Source organism: Cydia amplana, chromosome 20 (assembly GCF_948474715.1).
Source record: "Cydia amplana chromosome 20, ilCydAmpl1.1, whole genome shotgun sequence".
Taxonomy (NCBI): domain Eukaryota; kingdom Metazoa; phylum Arthropoda; class Insecta; order Lepidoptera; family Tortricidae; genus Cydia; species Cydia amplana.
The window spans coordinates 4,645,127-4,662,221 of NC_086088.1; the positions used below are offsets into that span (position 1 = coordinate 4,645,127).

At 39.6% G+C, this 17,095-nt stretch overlaps 1 protein-coding gene across 4 annotated transcripts in view; it reads left to right on the forward strand.

Moving 5' to 3' along the window:
- The window catches only part of LOC134657470 (C-terminal-binding protein), a 134,283-nt gene that overhangs the window by 37,605 nt on the left and 79,583 nt on the right, over positions 1 to 17,095 (forward strand). For all 4 annotated transcript variants that reach the window (XM_063513033.1, XM_063513036.1, XM_063513034.1 and 1 more), the window contains exon 2: positions 2,216 to 2,245. The gene's annotated coding sequence lies outside the window, so the exon portion shown is untranslated. The remainder of the gene's footprint in view (positions 1 to 2,215; positions 2,246 to 17,095) is intronic.

Here is a 17,095-nt window from a genome sequence, read left to right on the forward strand (position 1 = left end):
AAGAACGCTTATGTGTAGTTAGGGAATATCTTCCAAGCTCCATCTAGTCGTTATTATTGATCTGCAACTACTGCAGGTGCAGACTTGCGCTTAAACACACCAAATGTAGATAAACTCAAGTTTCAGCTATTTCGGCTTATCAACTCGCGAAGTTAATATGTTCTTGTTAACCTGTGATGGCCCGGGGCGTTCGTGGGAAAGTACTAAGGCTTCTAATGGCAACATGATCCCTGCAACTTTCACCGACATGTTGAATCAAGCCGCTTGTAGCTAACTTATCCTCATGTAGACGAGATATTTCTGGACGGAGTTGGTACTAGTGCGCAATGAGGATAAACTCACAAAACTTAACACTTAACGTAGATGGCGATGCAGTCGTTTAAAAAAATAACAAATTATGCCAAATACAAAAAAGCACAAGCGACTGAAGCGACAGACTATATTACTGACTTTTTTGGGTTCCTGACAGTTGAATCCTTAGATTTTTAACATTTTACCCATACACAACAACAAATAAGAGTATTATTATTTTGATCCATCGATCTCACATCGTATATTTCAACTTTTTATGATTTACAAATATCAGGAGAGGTGCCGCGGAAATCGAAATCGGAAGGTCGTCTGAGAACTCCATTTCTATTGCTCCGAGTGATAGAATCATTTTTATTAAAATATGTGCACTGTATTACAAAAATAGGTCGGAATCGCCTCCCAAGCGCATTTTGGAGCGTTTTTATACCCCACACAAAGACGGGACGAAATTAGTGCGGCCGAAAAGATGCCCCGTCACAGTCCATCTAAATATATTGCACTTGGCACTGAATGGAACGCTCACTGTTTGAGCACTGTCCAACTTATACTTTTATAACTCATTATATCTATAGGCAATGCGTTCTTATCATGACGAGAACCTGACACGTTGTTTGCGTTAATCTAAAGTTATTTATTAATAGATTTGGAATCTTGAAATAGTTTCAAGACGCGAACTATCGTAATGAGATCGAGAGTTTTTCCTTTATTATTTATAATGAGCAGGTTTATCAAAAGACCTGCTATAGCACTTACACAACATAACTAAACAGTTCATAGATCGGAGAAAGCATATCAAGTCACTCTTCATTTTGATACTTGTTACCTAAAATAATCTAAATAACCTTTCTCTCCAGGTCAGCTATTCTCAACGGAAAATGACATGTTGTCTTTAAATAAATAGGTATCCATTCAACCATCAAGACAATTTATTGATGTTCTTGCTAATTAAACCATTGAAAGTTGAAACATATATAAGTATGTATAGGTATTAGAAGGGCTCTTATTAAATATTCTACCTATACATATTTATGTTTATCGCCCCCAAAACTTGCCAAGTACCCGAAGCGGCATTAAACTGCAAATCTTTCGAAAGGCGTCAGTCGACCTCAGCGAAGGCCGTGCCCGGCGTTTATTGATTTTTTACGCGCATTGTCCATTTCGTCCGCACTTCGGCTACTTCGCACTCCTATAGTATATACTCAATATACCCATTACGTGTCAATGTTCTCGAACTTTTCAAGTTTCGTTTTATTAGCTAGATTTGAGATTTCTTGTTTTCTAACTATTTTGTTGACTTTTCTGTTTAGTTTTGTAGATAGTACAGTATATGTTCATGTTTTCGTTTGCACTTGTAAGAGAGCACAAATAAATACTTATTGCGTGCTACCGTTGTTTCTGGAACTCTTCGGTCGCTTTTTAAGACAGTTGTATTAACATTTTTCTGGGCTTGGCGAAGAAATATCAGTTGTAGAGATTTTTGTTTCGTTTATCTTTAATAAATTGGCATTGTCTGTTACATGTGTCGTATATATGTACAGGTAGTACAGGTATTGGTCCTATACTCTATAGAATTCTTTGTTACGTGTTTGATAAATTGAAATCTGAGAAGTTACCGAACAGGTATAGGAAATTAGGCATAGGTATTTGAAAAACGTGTGTACGAGTAAATAAGTTTTCATTTCTAATATCCATGTAATACTAATCTAGGGAAATTTCATAAATACCGTTGTTTTAGGGTGTTTTTTCGTTACTTATTGTATAATTTGATTTGAAGTCCGTTTTCTACACATAGTATACGTAAATCCATACGTACTATATACGCTTATTAATTTTATCAGTATGTTTCTTAATGGAGATGATTTTCCACGAACGATGAATTAACAATGTTTCTTATTTGTTACAGATCGCGGATTTAACAGATTGGACTTAAACAGTAAGTTTATTTTTTTCACGACATGGATTGCGAATATAGATAGCTATTAGACTGCAAGTAAGTTTATTTTTTTCACGACATGGATTGCGAATATAGATAGATATTAGACTGCAAGTACGTTTATTGCATCATCCGGGTTTCTCAATAGGTAGTTATTAATGTTATTATCTTATTATAGATAGGTTGACGTTACTTCAAGTCCATGTGGCATTTGCAAATGACATCAACTCTTGCAGATCAAACAAAATTCAAACTAGTTTGAAATCAGGTTTCTAGATTAAAGTCCATTAGTGGTTTTAAATATCGCGGGATATCGAATGCAAGGGTGTAATCGCAATCTCTAAACCTGCAGAGCGCACAGATTAACCTGGGGGCCTAGCCAAAATGACGATCGTTAATAGAAAACGCTAATCGAAACTTAAATAATGTATAGGTATGGAAATAGTGACGTGAATTTTCGTAGCATCTGTGATCCCGATACATTTAATTGTTACTTTTCATTTGGAGTTTGTCGATACAATTGTCATCTTGGCTAAACTCCCAATGTTTTTATATTAGAAAAACATTCTAATCTATATATGTCCCTCACAGTGTTCTGTTCGGTTATACTGGGTTTTATTTAAATTGCATTCTTTTCTATTCTTTGATGTTTGAAAGTCAGTACACTGTTGTTGAAATTTTTCCAATTGGTTCAGTTCACCTTTAAATAAAATTCAGTATTCGTCCAAGCTTTCGGTTCGCTTGGCAATGAGAGTATGTACCTATATAAGTATAGTATGTACCTATATATACGAGCAGCTCTCGAAGCGTGCACCTACATCGATCTTAAGCCGCAAACGCGCAAACTGGTTTATGTGACCGTGCCTGTTTAGCGAGAAACCCATCTTTATCATGCTCGCAGGTAGGCCGCTATTAGCCTTCTGACGTGAACTTATTTTCCCTTTTTCATCACATTCCAATTTATATAAACCCACGTTCGATTGTTCTCAATTTGTACCGCAAACACAATTGAGAGAATCCAATAGTTTTTGCGTTATTAGATCTTCGCTTTCCTTTGTTGTCCAAAAATATAGTTTCTCAGCGCGTTACGTGATTTATACGAGAGCGGGTTACATTAGCGACCTGTCTTTGTTCCCTGTATGAGTTATCTCGGCCCGGGTCCGCTAGATGAACGCTAACCGCGCTACAAATCATCAGTCTTGGAGCTAACTCACTCCGCAAGAAACCCCCCTCCCTATCCCTCTAATTCCCACCTCGTAGGACACAGACACACTAGCGATTTCCACACGAACGCCGCCATGACGTAAACACCACAATCGCTCGGCTAACGCAGTTGAATTTCCAACGCTCGCTCGGCACACGATCATTAAACGTATATCTGTTAATAATAATTGCGATTGTCTGGTTGTACGTGCGCGGCAAGTTATGGCGCAGTTGCCGGGCGCTCCGCCCCCTCGCCCCGCCGCCTCTGATCTACCCGTGTATTCCAAACGCAAATGACTCAAACTCTTAAAAGAACCAGTTTATCTGCCATCCGTAAGAAGTGCAAGAACTAGAAGAAATTACAGTACGTAGTTACACTGGCGTTATTAACGCGTTTCGCTTAGTATGCGTTTGGAATGACACCGCGCCCGCCGCATCTTGAGATGAGGATGGCATTCAGTTTCGTTTTGTGACGGCTGAATGGATGCCCGGTTTATTCGCGTGTGCGTGTGAATAGCGATATGTATTACATGATAGCGGCCTGGAATCTTTTCATGCCTTGTAAATGTTTCACATTTACTTGCGCATGTATGTCTTATGAAATGACAATGGCTAATATCATCGACGTTATCTCACGTCTATCTAAATTCCAAACACTGCGTACGCGGTATAATTACCATATTTGCTCAGGCAGATTGGTAATAAATACCGATAATAATATTATACATTCAAATGATGACTAACTCGATGCTTTGATAACAGATTACTCTCTAATTCTAGTAATTTTATGCAATACCTAACTAGTTATTACAAGCGTGTCCGCTTATCGGCACATGCACGCTTCAAAAAAGGCAAAAGGCTCACAAGTCGGTTAAATTACTGCAAAAACAAATATACTTCTTTCGTTTTTCATCACTCAAGGCTTCCCTTTGATCAATTGGCACTATATATTCCCGTCTTGCGACCCGCACTCCAGCTATTACGACGTTTCTGGATGCATCTATCTTAATCCTCTAGATATGTCAAATCCCTCGCGACAGCTAAAGCTTCATGACGCAGACGGATCGATTCAAGATCTTTATGTCAACCTAGCGTCCTTATAGCAATACAGGCATTTCCCATTTTTATTACGCCCATAAAGTCAAGTCCTATGCTGACGTAGGCACTCGACGGATATCTCGATAGGGCAAAATAAAGAGATGGATTCCGTCCTTGCTCAGCGTTATCGCATACCGATAGCTCGCTCGTTGCTACGGCGTTCAGCGTGGACCGGGTGTGTTTTAGTTTTAGGGTTCCACTAAGCACTTTGAACTTCGGTTCTATTTAACATTTTTGAAACGATTCTTGGGTGCCGTTATAGTTTCATCTTTACATCACATTTCTTTATTTTGTTATTGCTACATTCTTTCGTTCTTATTGGTATCAACGAAACACCTGTTTGGTGATAAACTGATAATGCATTTTACCTCTACTTTTACGATTAGTAACTTGTATTTCTTAGTGTGCAATGGTGACAAAGTCTTAGTGTCATGGATAAACTTTAAACTAATATTAGTGCAGTAAATGGAAACCAAAATTAGAAACATGCTATTAGTATAGCAGTATCACATATTACTGCCAGTAGTTGTTAAAAGCGAGCACCTCTCCAAACATCGCAAGTATCGCAACACCACATACTTGATAAATTAGCGAAACAGCATCGTAGCAATAACGCCTCGCGCTTCACCGTTCCATGCTTATTACCAGTCGGCTCGCGTCGCCGGAGATCACGTAGGGGACCGGCCGCCGTGAGATCCCGGCCGTCATTCCCGTCCCTCACACCCACGAGTCCAAGGAACGAAACAACCAGAACAGATGCTTCTGATTATATAGGTGGGTGGTATGTATGTGAAATGAAACTAGTCGCCAATAGATCATGAGTAGTTTTAATATAATATATATATATTATATTAAAACTACTAAACACAATGAATTACGCAACCCCGCAGTGTCAGGGAGCCGGCCCAGGAACCGCCGGAACTTGACACCATTCGGTCAGAACTTCTCCTTGTTGAAGGTCGCTAGACGACAGCGGCAGGCTTGTAGAAGGTGCAGTTCTGTATGAACCTCGAGGTCATCTTGAAGTGGTTAATATGAGGATTCTGCTCGGCAGGAACTGTGCGGGTAATAGCGGCGCAGGGCCGGCGCGGCGGCCTGTAAATTACCGGCGTTCGCCTCGTAAAATGTGCAACCTAACGGAAAGGCGCGTTAGGCGCGCCTCTGTCTCTATACCGCCTTGCAGTGCCGCGTTCGTGGAACTCTATTTGCACTGGCTTGTATATCTCCAATATTATTGAGGTTATCTCTTGAAGAGAAATTAAGCTGGATTAGCTACGGCTTGCCTATGAATATTGTGATTGATTCCACGGAATTACCACCGTGTTGATCAGAATACGGCAGGAGCTATATTGGACAAGTCATATTTAACGAATGAAATGTGAATTTCTAGTTAAGTAAAAGTTAATAATTTTATCAAAAAGTAACGAATGTAGAAATAAGGATGTTTATCTAAAATAAATGCTTCTATAAAAATAAAAATTGCACATAAGCCGAAAACAATCAATTGTAAACAATTATTATATAAAACTGAACGAGAAACAGTGACACAAAACGCCTAGCTAATAAATGCAAATATTTAATTAAATTGGTAAGCCTGCAGCTGGGAGCCCGTAATAAGTTATCTGGGGAATCAATTAAAAACTATCTCGGGCAGTGAAGTTTTGTCGCTCGGCTTGATTTACGTGGCCAGATGCCGTAAGTACTATTTAACTCTATACATTGGTCCTTTATTCGGTGTTTCGATTGTGGAATAGTTTAGCCTCCTTTAGATATACCGTTGGCAAATAAGACACTTGAAATATCAGAAACAAATGATTGGTAAACGAATATCAACTTTACAGCTTACAGCACGCACAATCAATGAATTTATCAACTTTATGTATGGCCGCGCGGCGGTTGCTTTCATCCCATAGACAATTGTCAAGCCACATTTGAAGAACTGTTTGGTGTAACATGTCTTAAGTGTTTGCTTTGAGAGTTACTGTAAAGTTAGCTTCTTCAGCATCCGTTACTATAACTTCACTGGGAAATAAATTTAAAACTATTGGGAGTTGGGAGTGAAGCATTCATACGGCCTGTTCTAAAGCTGTTATTCCAATATGTTTTATTTTCAAAAGTGGCTTAATTTTGTACAGTCACCTGCATTAATATGTTACTCTTCGAAGGCCACTAAAATATGTAACATGCTCTTATGGCTCTACATATAAGATCGTGTCAGACATTTCTACAGTCTTCGTTGTGTAACATATTATTGCAGGTGCAGTCATCCCACCTCACCTAATATACTCGTAGATAGGAACTATTAACCCCTTTTTTTTTTTCAAAAAGTATGGTACATTTTAGACTTATATTAGGTTCGCTAAACTTACGTTTAACGGCGAATTGAAGCACTCATTTTAAACGTTATAGTACCTTTAACTAAATTACATTATTAATGTATATCTATTACTATTTTGGGTTTAGGGCTTCTTATACTAACTTAGGCAAGCAATTAGTAAAGTAACCCGTTCGCTGACGATTGAACGTGGGTCTACTTTATCTTTGCGTCGATGTATCAGCGCGTCTGTTCAAACGGTTATCAGGTCTACAGTAAAATTACAGTAATTACGATACCCACTGGCAGTTCTGCGTGCTCGCGCGTTACTACCAAGTAACGTAACGTGTACATTTATAAATAGACCTACCTATTTTTAAAGAGTATCCAACACTAACAGTTTCAACCATTTATCATACACGCTTAACATCGCACTTCCAAATCGAATGGCCGACGACCGACGATAGCGGAGCCATTGTCTGGTTTTGGCTCAGCCTCGCGATGTGAACGACCGTGTCGTCGATGCAAATGAGCCCCGTTCGCTACTAGATGGTAAGTGCCCACCATTTACCATCGCTAAGCCAGCTCGTTATTAGCCTTTTGTTATAATTAAATTAACGAATGTAACAGGGAAGGAATTCGGTGGCGTGGCGTGCCGGTGACATTGTTTGCGAAACTGGCGTAGACCCTAATTGTAGGAAATGTAGAAATGTGCCACTAGAATCCTTGGGTTCGGCATATGTTATAGTTATATGTGTATCATTATGTATGTTATGAATTCGAGTACGTTGGTGGCAAATATGACATGTCTCATGGTAAGGAGTTTCCGATATAGTTCCAGATTTTGCCTAAGGTTGATGTGGGATTTCAAAAATTATGATTTTATTTTATGACTTGCGATAACGTGGTACCGATCTTGAATTCTCTTTGTATCTTTATGCAGCTTTTCCGCTAAATTATTAATCTATAAAAGGAAAGTGTTCGTCTTTAGAATGATCGATGAGACGGCTCGTCTATTCACACTCAAATCAAACCCTATCTCGTATTCATAAGATACGACACAAATGGCCTCTTTTAACACAAGACTGATGCCTTTTCCATACGTAAAGTGAAACTGATTTATATCGAAGCATTCAAAACTCTATATCTCGCTAACTTGGCACACTTTGAAATTGTTAGTATAACAATTTATTGGTTATTTACGTTCATCACAAAATCATGAATGAACACGAACTAGTAGGCCAATTCGAACTTAGATTTAGATGTCTAAATGATGATAACAATAGTTATCATTCGTGATTTAAATATAAAGTTCAATACAGGAAAATTCACGCGCGATGAGAACAAAAGCGAATGACATGCATGCAGATATCAAAATATGAACTACAATTGGCTTCGAGTTTTTGCTGTTTTAGAAAACCTATTTACAAATGCTCAATGACATTTCACCCAAAGCCCGGTTATTTAAATGCTGTCCAACCCTAACTTCACAAGCCGAATTGTTGTAAAGCGACTTTTGTTTTTTTGCCGGTCCGTAAAGTAACACAGAGGAAGTTTTAGCCGTTCGTTGTTGTTTTCCCGTCTGTGTCATCGCTTCCACAGAATGCCTGATGAATATTTATGTAACTCCGACATTCGGCTGTGTGGCCGTAACAAACAATGTTCAAGTGTTATTTATTACTGGCTCAAAATTGCAGACACTGATAACGGGTAGCATTGCGGATTAAATAAAATTCACGTAACAATCTTTTATCAATCGGTCCTAGGATCAAAGGACCAATGGACGGAAAGGAGCAATCTTTGAAAATGAAATGATCAAGAAGGGCTGGGCTTAAGTGGCATAGCCATAATTACGTTCGCTGAAATTTTATTGTATCTGAAATTTCATCTAGGCCTCCCTCAAGTTGGTTGATAGTGCAACCGGCTCTAGAAAACTTAATATGCAAAAATTAAGCTGCCTTGTTTATTGGCTACTTTGTTACAACGTTTATATTTAACTAGATAATGTTTATACACTTCGATGTCATCGTCCATCTCGTTAGCGAGTACTGCAACATTGTAGACGATGACTTAGCATCGTAACTCATACATTAACAAGCACATAGAGGGCTTAGCAATGTCAAATGACAGAGCAACGTTAGCTATTGGTTATACAAACATTACAAACATAGCGTATGATTAACGGATTAAACCAATGGTAAAGAACAAATAATACGACGAGCTATAACGGTAATGACTTCAATTACTGGAATTTTCGGTTAATAGGTATCTGGGGATAATCTCACAAAAATCGGCCTATCTCACAAACATGGGCCTACGATATACAATTGAAACTTTGAAATTGAACATTTTTATTTCAGGTCTGTCCTTATTTTTGTTAGGTACAGTACAGACTTATTTTATAGTGCACTTAAAATTATATTAGTCGAGTACATCATTAAATAATTATAGCATCATAAATTAAATTACAATAAATTATAAAACACAAATAATTTGAAAGTAGATTTGACGTGCCCAACCCAGTTTTTTAGAATTGGACACTCATGGACAGTCATATCTGCCTGCAATCAGTTACTTAGTTTCAAATTTCAAATGTTTCAATACATACAGCCATACACAGAAGTAGAAAAGATTACTTTGCGGCATTTCGAACCCAGGATCATTACCTAGACAAAGTAGACAAGGTATATATAGCTAGCCGATTCTCTTATTAATTATGATATCGTATTACTGTCGTCCGAGAAGAATCGGATTAAAGTAGATAAAGTGAGTGAAGAGAAACGCAAAGGTCACTTGAGGTGACCTGAGAACTAGCCGTACGAAGACCCGGTCGTTAGGTGAAACCACAGAACAAGTAGAATGGCGATGCGAGCAGGGTACGTGTCGCCGCCGGTTATGAGCAAACGCTCGCATGCTAATACTCGCCCGCGCTGACCGTAAACGTAAAAACCGGCCAAGTGCGAGTCGGACTCGCGCACGGAGGGTTCCGCACCATCAACAAAAAACAAGCAAAAAAACGGTCACCCATCCAAGTACTGACCCCGCCCGACGTTGCTTAACTTCGGTCAAAAATCACGTTTGTTGTATGAGAGCCCCACTTAAATCTTTATTTTATTCTGTTTTTAGTATTTGTTGCTATAGCGGTAACAGAAATACATCATCTGTGAAAATTTCAACTGTCTAGCTATCACGGTTCGTGAGATACAGCCTGGTGACAGACGGACGGACGGACGGACGGACAGCGGAGTCTTAGTAATAGGGTCCCGTTTTTACCCTTTGGGTACGGAACCCTAAAAACGTAAACATGCCTTTTGCGCCACAATAACCTTTACATTAAGAAGCCAGACATCAAATCTGTCTAAAGGAGGTGTATCCATTCACCACGCACACAAGTTTTTACTACCGTTGCGCGAGTGTTAGTAAATGTGGAGAGGAACGAGCGGCGACACCGGTTCAGATACTAACTGCGCGCCATTCTAACCTCTTAATATGTTCTGTGGGTGAAACCTTGATAACCTCGGATAAAATTACTAACTAGAGCGCTGATTAATGGTACAATTTTACTCAACATCAATTAAAAAACCGGACAAGTGCGAATTAGACTCCGTCGTTTCCGTACTTTATAGTATTTGTTGTTATAGCGGCAACAGAAATACATCATCTGTGAAAATGACAACTGTCTAGCTATCACGATTCATAAGATACAGCCTGGTGACCGACAGACTAACGGACAGAGGAGTCTTATTAATAGGGTCCCGTGTTTACCCTTTGGGTACGGAACCCTAAAAACGGTATCTTTCATACTCAACTTCAATACGAAAATGATAGCTTTTAAAGTGTATTTCGTATCACTATTACAAACAAACACAAGGTTTATTCACTGAACAGCCATCGAGACATAAACTGCGACCGTTTAGATGCCGGTTGATACGATTTTAATGTCTCTCGTTTGAATAGGAGCAGGCGCTTTCCCTTTAGGTAAACGCATGCATGCATCGTTGCCAGAAAATCTGTGTGTAGTATTTCTCATTTTAACCAGTCAAAAAATCTCTAGGTTTATTAACTTAGTTGTGATAGTGTTTGAATACCTACTTATTTCAATTGTCTTTTGTCTTTCGAATTCGGTAAAATGTAACCTTAAGATCTGCCCCGTTGGTTGCCGTAGCCTGAATACTATTAATCAAATAAACTTAACTGTTTAACATGTTGCTTTGGAGGACAACATCCCCAAGTTCCTTAGATTGACAATTATGAAAAGCATAACATTGTTTGATCTCCAATTACAAACTACAGTTGTCCATGTTTCAGGATATCTGTACCCTTTTCTCACAGTCTGTAAATATAGGTACCTAGTTTTCAGTGTTCCCAGGGTTATAACCGCGAAAATCGAAGTTCGCAAGTTGCGGGCATTTTTCTCTGTCACTCTAATTACGCCTTCATTGGAGTAAAATAAAAAGATCCCCGCAATTTGAGAAAAACTGTTTTCGCGGTAGCCCCTCAGCACTGGCGCGCTAAGATCTGGCGACACGGGTGTATGTAAAATAATTCAGCATGCGGAACGTTCAGGCCGTTTACCCCGCCGCGTTTATGTGGAAAGCGACCCGGGTACGCCGGCGAACGGTTCGAAATTTCCGTCTATTCTATTCAAACTGAGATAAATGCTCCGATAAACTTAACCGTTGTTCCCGTTCGGATACATTTGTTAAACTCTAGGTATATAATGCCTCAGAAAAACGAGTCTTTGAAAAAACCGTCAACCACCCACCACACCAACCCGTCACCAACCCACAACATACATGGCATTAAAAAGTACAAGATAAGAATATGCAAAAACAACTTAATTCCTAAAACTTATTACTGAATTGTAGTTATCAGTTACGTAATAACATTAGCCATTTCAGAATTCAGAATAATACTTAAAATGTATTACCTATCAATGATACGACGGCGCTTATCAGCGCATAACACCTTTCGAAACTTTCCTCGAAAACGCCAACGTAACACTGGCACATCAAACTAATCACCGATCACAATACAAATCGTTGTTCCGATGGTAACGGGCTTGTTTCATTGCAATCGTTTACAGAGTTGTAGGCTCATTCGGACCAGTATAAAAGCGGTCTCTGATTACGCGTTAGTTATTATGGACGGTCATTACACTGGTCCGATCAAGTGCTGAGTCGCTAGGCAATTGTAATACCTGCATGTCGCAACCGAGAAAGCGATCCGCTTTCATTTGCTTTCTCGCGCGGCCTAGCAACAAGCGTGACTCGGTGTATTTGTGCCCATGCCGGCTCGGCACGTGGACGGTACGTGATTGGTCATTTGCAGTTATAATTCATCGCTTCGGGTCGCTAGCATCTACAGTTACCTTCATTTGTCAAAAGAACGGCACGATTTTTGAGGCTTCGACTTGCATAGTTATTTTAACGAGTTGTTTTTACTCCGATAATCATTCTTGTTTGGAAACAAATAAAAAGTCATTATACTTGCTCGGCCAGCTTAGCACAGCGGCTTTTACGCTTGAGATTATCAACGTCTAGCTAAAGATGCGCTGTGTAGGGGTGGGAAGAATGCAGGGGGTCAATGCTTCTTGCATGTACTTACAGATACTTATCTCTTAAAACAAAAGAGAAACTAACGTAACACACATTTTGCACACGGGATCCGTATCGTCTCGTCTTGACTAATTAAAGCTTTTAATTCGATAGTTCGGCATTCGTTAATTAAAGTCGCTAACTCAACTGCAGGTTACGCAAAGTTGAAGATTAATTCAGTTTTGTGTTAAGTTTTTTCCCCTTCAGCAAGAGGATAACTGGAATTTAAGAGTTAACCGAGCAAGTATTACGTGTATTGTATAATTTAACTGCGAAAGTTTCATCGCGCTTCCTTTGCGTTCACACAACGCATTACTGCCGCATGCAGGGGTTTCATCTCATCGCTTGACAAACTGATAGCTCGCGATAACCAGTATAAGTGTTTCTTTGAAATGTTAGCGGTCTCGAGGTCACGTTTAACTGGAGGGTTTAAGAATTAAACTCGTGCAGCCAATTATAACACACGGGCAGCAACAGAGCTCTGGTGCTTGCGTGACCTGTGCGTTGACCCGGCGCGACCCGGCCCGTACGCGATCTTCGCCCAACTATGCAACTTGCAACTCCACACAATATCTAGAAAGTCACTGCGGACCCGCTATGTGCACTTAGTAAACACGCCGTGTTTGCATCGATAGGGGAATACGTAATGCGACTGAATAAAATATTCGCAAAGAGGAAAAGCGCTCTAACCTTCTATTACTCAATGAGGGCTGACTATTCAAGAATAAACAGTGGAACTAACAATTATGTACATTCCCTGTCTAGTTAATTTATTTAAACTTGTCCAGACAAAGCCGTACTTCTAATTATTTCATTTAATTTGGACTAAAGTTAAATGGTATTTGGACTCGCAACAAAGTTTCCCCCGGGCGTTGCTTCCCAACTTTGTCGGAAGTTGGCGAAAAATTTTGCCATTTCATACTCAAACGAAAGTTGATCTGCATTTTAGGTTATAACGTCCATTTTCTGCATAGTTTCAGTCGCCGTTAGAACTGCTGGCGTTCGCTCGGAGCAATAATAATATTGAAAGACATCGCTTCCGCTTAGTCCGCTGAAAAGGAATGCTGATTCGGATGGGGAGTAAACCGGCCGGCAACCAGAGGGGCTATAACTGTTTACGGCTCGACGCTGGCTGACTCGGCAGCCCGCGATGCCTGACGCGACGCGCAAAAACAATTCACACGAATCTGCCTACACCGAGTTTTTAATGTATGCTAAATATGCGAATCATCAAATTAGTCATTTTGCGTTTAGTGTTCACACAATAATAATTTAATTTCTACTCCTCGGTAATCGCTCCCAAGTTTCAATATTAACAATCACATCAATGAACACTTCTTATTTGAGATAATTGAGATATTGAAATAAAGTCCAATAAGATAATCGTGACTGATTCAAGTCTACCTGTGAATTGAATTTTTTTGTAAGAACTCAACATTTGGAGTATCTTCTTTTTTACCAAGTCGGCAAGTTCATATTTTCAATTGACTTGTTATTGTTCGCCGTAGCACTATTACGAAGTGGAGCCAGGAAATACCTAATGATTCCAACCTTTGATTGCGATCATGTTATACAATTTTATACTCACAGAAACAAAGGGTATTCACGGAGCCATTAGATGTCTTTGTGGCGCGTCATACTGGCAATCATGACAAAAAGCCGGTAAAATGACAGCTGTTCAAAGTCTATTATGCTCTGTATGTATAGCCGCCTATTGTTGTAACGAAAAACGTGTACAGGTGATAATAACCGCCTTTAACCATTACGAGTAAATCACCTTTTATCTGTTTGTTTTATCAGAATTCAGATATTTATTAATATGTAGTTTATTTTCGATATCCTAGGTAAACGTGTAGGTGGGTAAACGTGGTTTGTGTTCTAGTTTCTTGTTACCTGGGTATTAACCTAAAAATCCGAAATGGTTATGTTCGGATTGCCAAGATATTTATAACGAGTATAACGACTACCCTTCCTCGGTGAGCTCATTGCTGTCATATCGCTTTACGACTCAGCACTAGACGTCAACGGACGGCCACAGCTCTAGTCTATTCAATATTTCGATCAAATTCAAATAATGTCTCTTCTATTCAGCATATTGTTTCCACATTTCCTTTGTGAAGCACGAACTGCCAGCGTATGGCGGCTTGCTTTTATTTGAATCGTTCTGTTTGCGGCTGCGTTCAAAATAAAAAGTTGTACGCCCGCTCGATAGCGAGCTTAAAGCGGGGGAGAATGCCCCCGGTGCAAATACACGACTTAGTTAATTGTGTCACGTTCAATGTGTATCCTTCATCAATTTAGTAGGGATGCTACGCATGTTGAATTTTGTAACAATATCTAGGTAAATAGAAAATGAGAAGGACAATCTTAGTATAATCTTAGTATACCTATCTATATAAGTCTCTAATTCCCAAAATGTACGAGGTGGTTTGTATTAATCCTACAAAACTTCCGTCGGGCTTGCTTGCCAACAATGTGGTATAAAAAACCTTTACGAAAAAAGCGTGTTAAAAACAGAATGTACAACATGACAAAAAATAGTCGGCAAGGGAATTGTGTATCCTTAATCAATTTAATTACCGCCGGCTGCCGCGTGTAGCCTTGAAACGTTTAGCAACAATGCTCTGAGGAGTGTAAGGAAAATTGAGTTATTAAATTCCACGCAGGAAAAATCTCGTGCATGAGCCAGTTATCCGAATAAATGCTCTAATTAGATCAACTAATTACGTTCCGGCTAGTCACAGCCGTTGTTATTCCGTTTGTACTGAATCACTTGCGCATTTATAACATGCTCCGTCGAATTGCTTATCAAGACGGACCCATGAATGGCTAAATAGAAGGTGAACACGTGCTTAGGAGCGGGATCGATCGAGAAACTTCCCCCTCGCGGCTCCTCGCCACCTGTCTTGTCTCTAAGACGACTGACCCGCTTTTCATTACGATTTCAACGGCCACGTCAAAAGTTTAAACACGCATCCACCTATTCCCGTTCCTTTGCCAAGATTACATCGACTGTAATGCAAATTCGCCGCGCACTCACTTTACTTGCTTTATTTGTCATGTTCGTTGAGTTTCAGCTGCATTCCATGCCTGATTACGATCTGGGTCAAAGTGGCTATGTAGCGTAGTTTTATTCATAACCTTAAAAGGTGACTTCTAACTTGCAATGGCTAATCTTTCGTTGCTATTTGTGGGTTACATGTAAACTTTAATGTCTTTGAAAGTCTAATGTTCAAATGTCCAACCTCATGTAGCCAAATAAGCGCAGGACTGGTTCATAAATATAAATCACTATCGTGAAGCAACAGGAAAAACTTCTCGAATTTAGTAGTTTTTGATTCATATCTCTATCAAAACCAAAGATGTACAATTAAACAGCTCACGGCCTCAAAGTTTAATTCATATCATATTATTGAAACAATAAGTCCGCACTCCACCTGCTCTTTCCGTGACTCACCGCTTTCCCTTATTATTATTTATCGTCGTACATTTCATTATTTTACACACATCTGCCCTTTCCAACTTTTGTCATTATTGCCATTAATCATTTGCATTTTATCTAATCTATCCAATTTATCGGCATTATCATTGTTCCAAACTTCCAAATTCTTAAAACAATCCAAACATTCTCAACAATCCGTTATTTACTGGCATTTATAAGTTCCAACCTCCAATTAGAGCCGTATTGATCAGCCAGACACGGCCATCTTCGAAATGTTTCTGTTCGGAAAGTAATGAGTCGGTGTATGTGCCGCCCGCGCGGCCGGCGAGGTGAACGACCCCTGCGCGTCCCCGCGATCGAACGCTCGGTCGCTCGCCGTTGCCGCTCGCCGCTCGCCCGCCCTGGCCCACTTATGGCTCGACAATTACTCTTTACACGTACTGAATACACTGTCATTAGTGTTTGCGCAAAGAGATTAGCTCCAGGATTCGTCAGTTTCGCTTTGTTTGCCCGCTCGCTCCCTTTTCTCCTTGATAAAACCACGTTAAAACTGCCGTAAATGCGGAGAGACATCGTTGCTGTATAAAACTAGATTCCCAAAGGCTTACCTGAGTAGTTTAAGACTGTAGAGCACCTTAGTCTACAGCTTGGGGAAAGTAAGCTTCCCTTCTGAACGTGTTAAAAACTTATGATGTAAATTTTGGATAACTGCTTAAGACACCCAACACAATCTTAAAACGGCAAAAGACTGCGCTATTTTACGACAAGCTTACGCAATACAATGCTCAGATAAAGAACACTTCTTCCAGGTTCAAAACCAATTTAGATCAGACGATTGCATCTAGAACCCGTTCTAGATATCTAAAAAGTTATTTCAAGGACTGTTAGTAAAACGAGTGGCGGAAAGTACCTATAAAGGTAACTTACACAAACAACAGTCGTTAATGTTCTAGATTTCAAACGGGTTCGGTACCTTTTTGGTCGTTTTGCGTCAGTCTGAACTGAACCTTAGTCAACACGCGTTATTTAAATGAGTGATTTTAATGACGCTCTTAGATGTGTGCTTTAATTTATAGAACTGGACAAGTTTGTTTTATTCTTAGTTCGAATTGATATGCGTCTCGAATCTATGATTTCATTTCCTTACATTACCCTTTTGTTAGACTTTTGCAAAATGAATTAAGCGAATGGCCTTT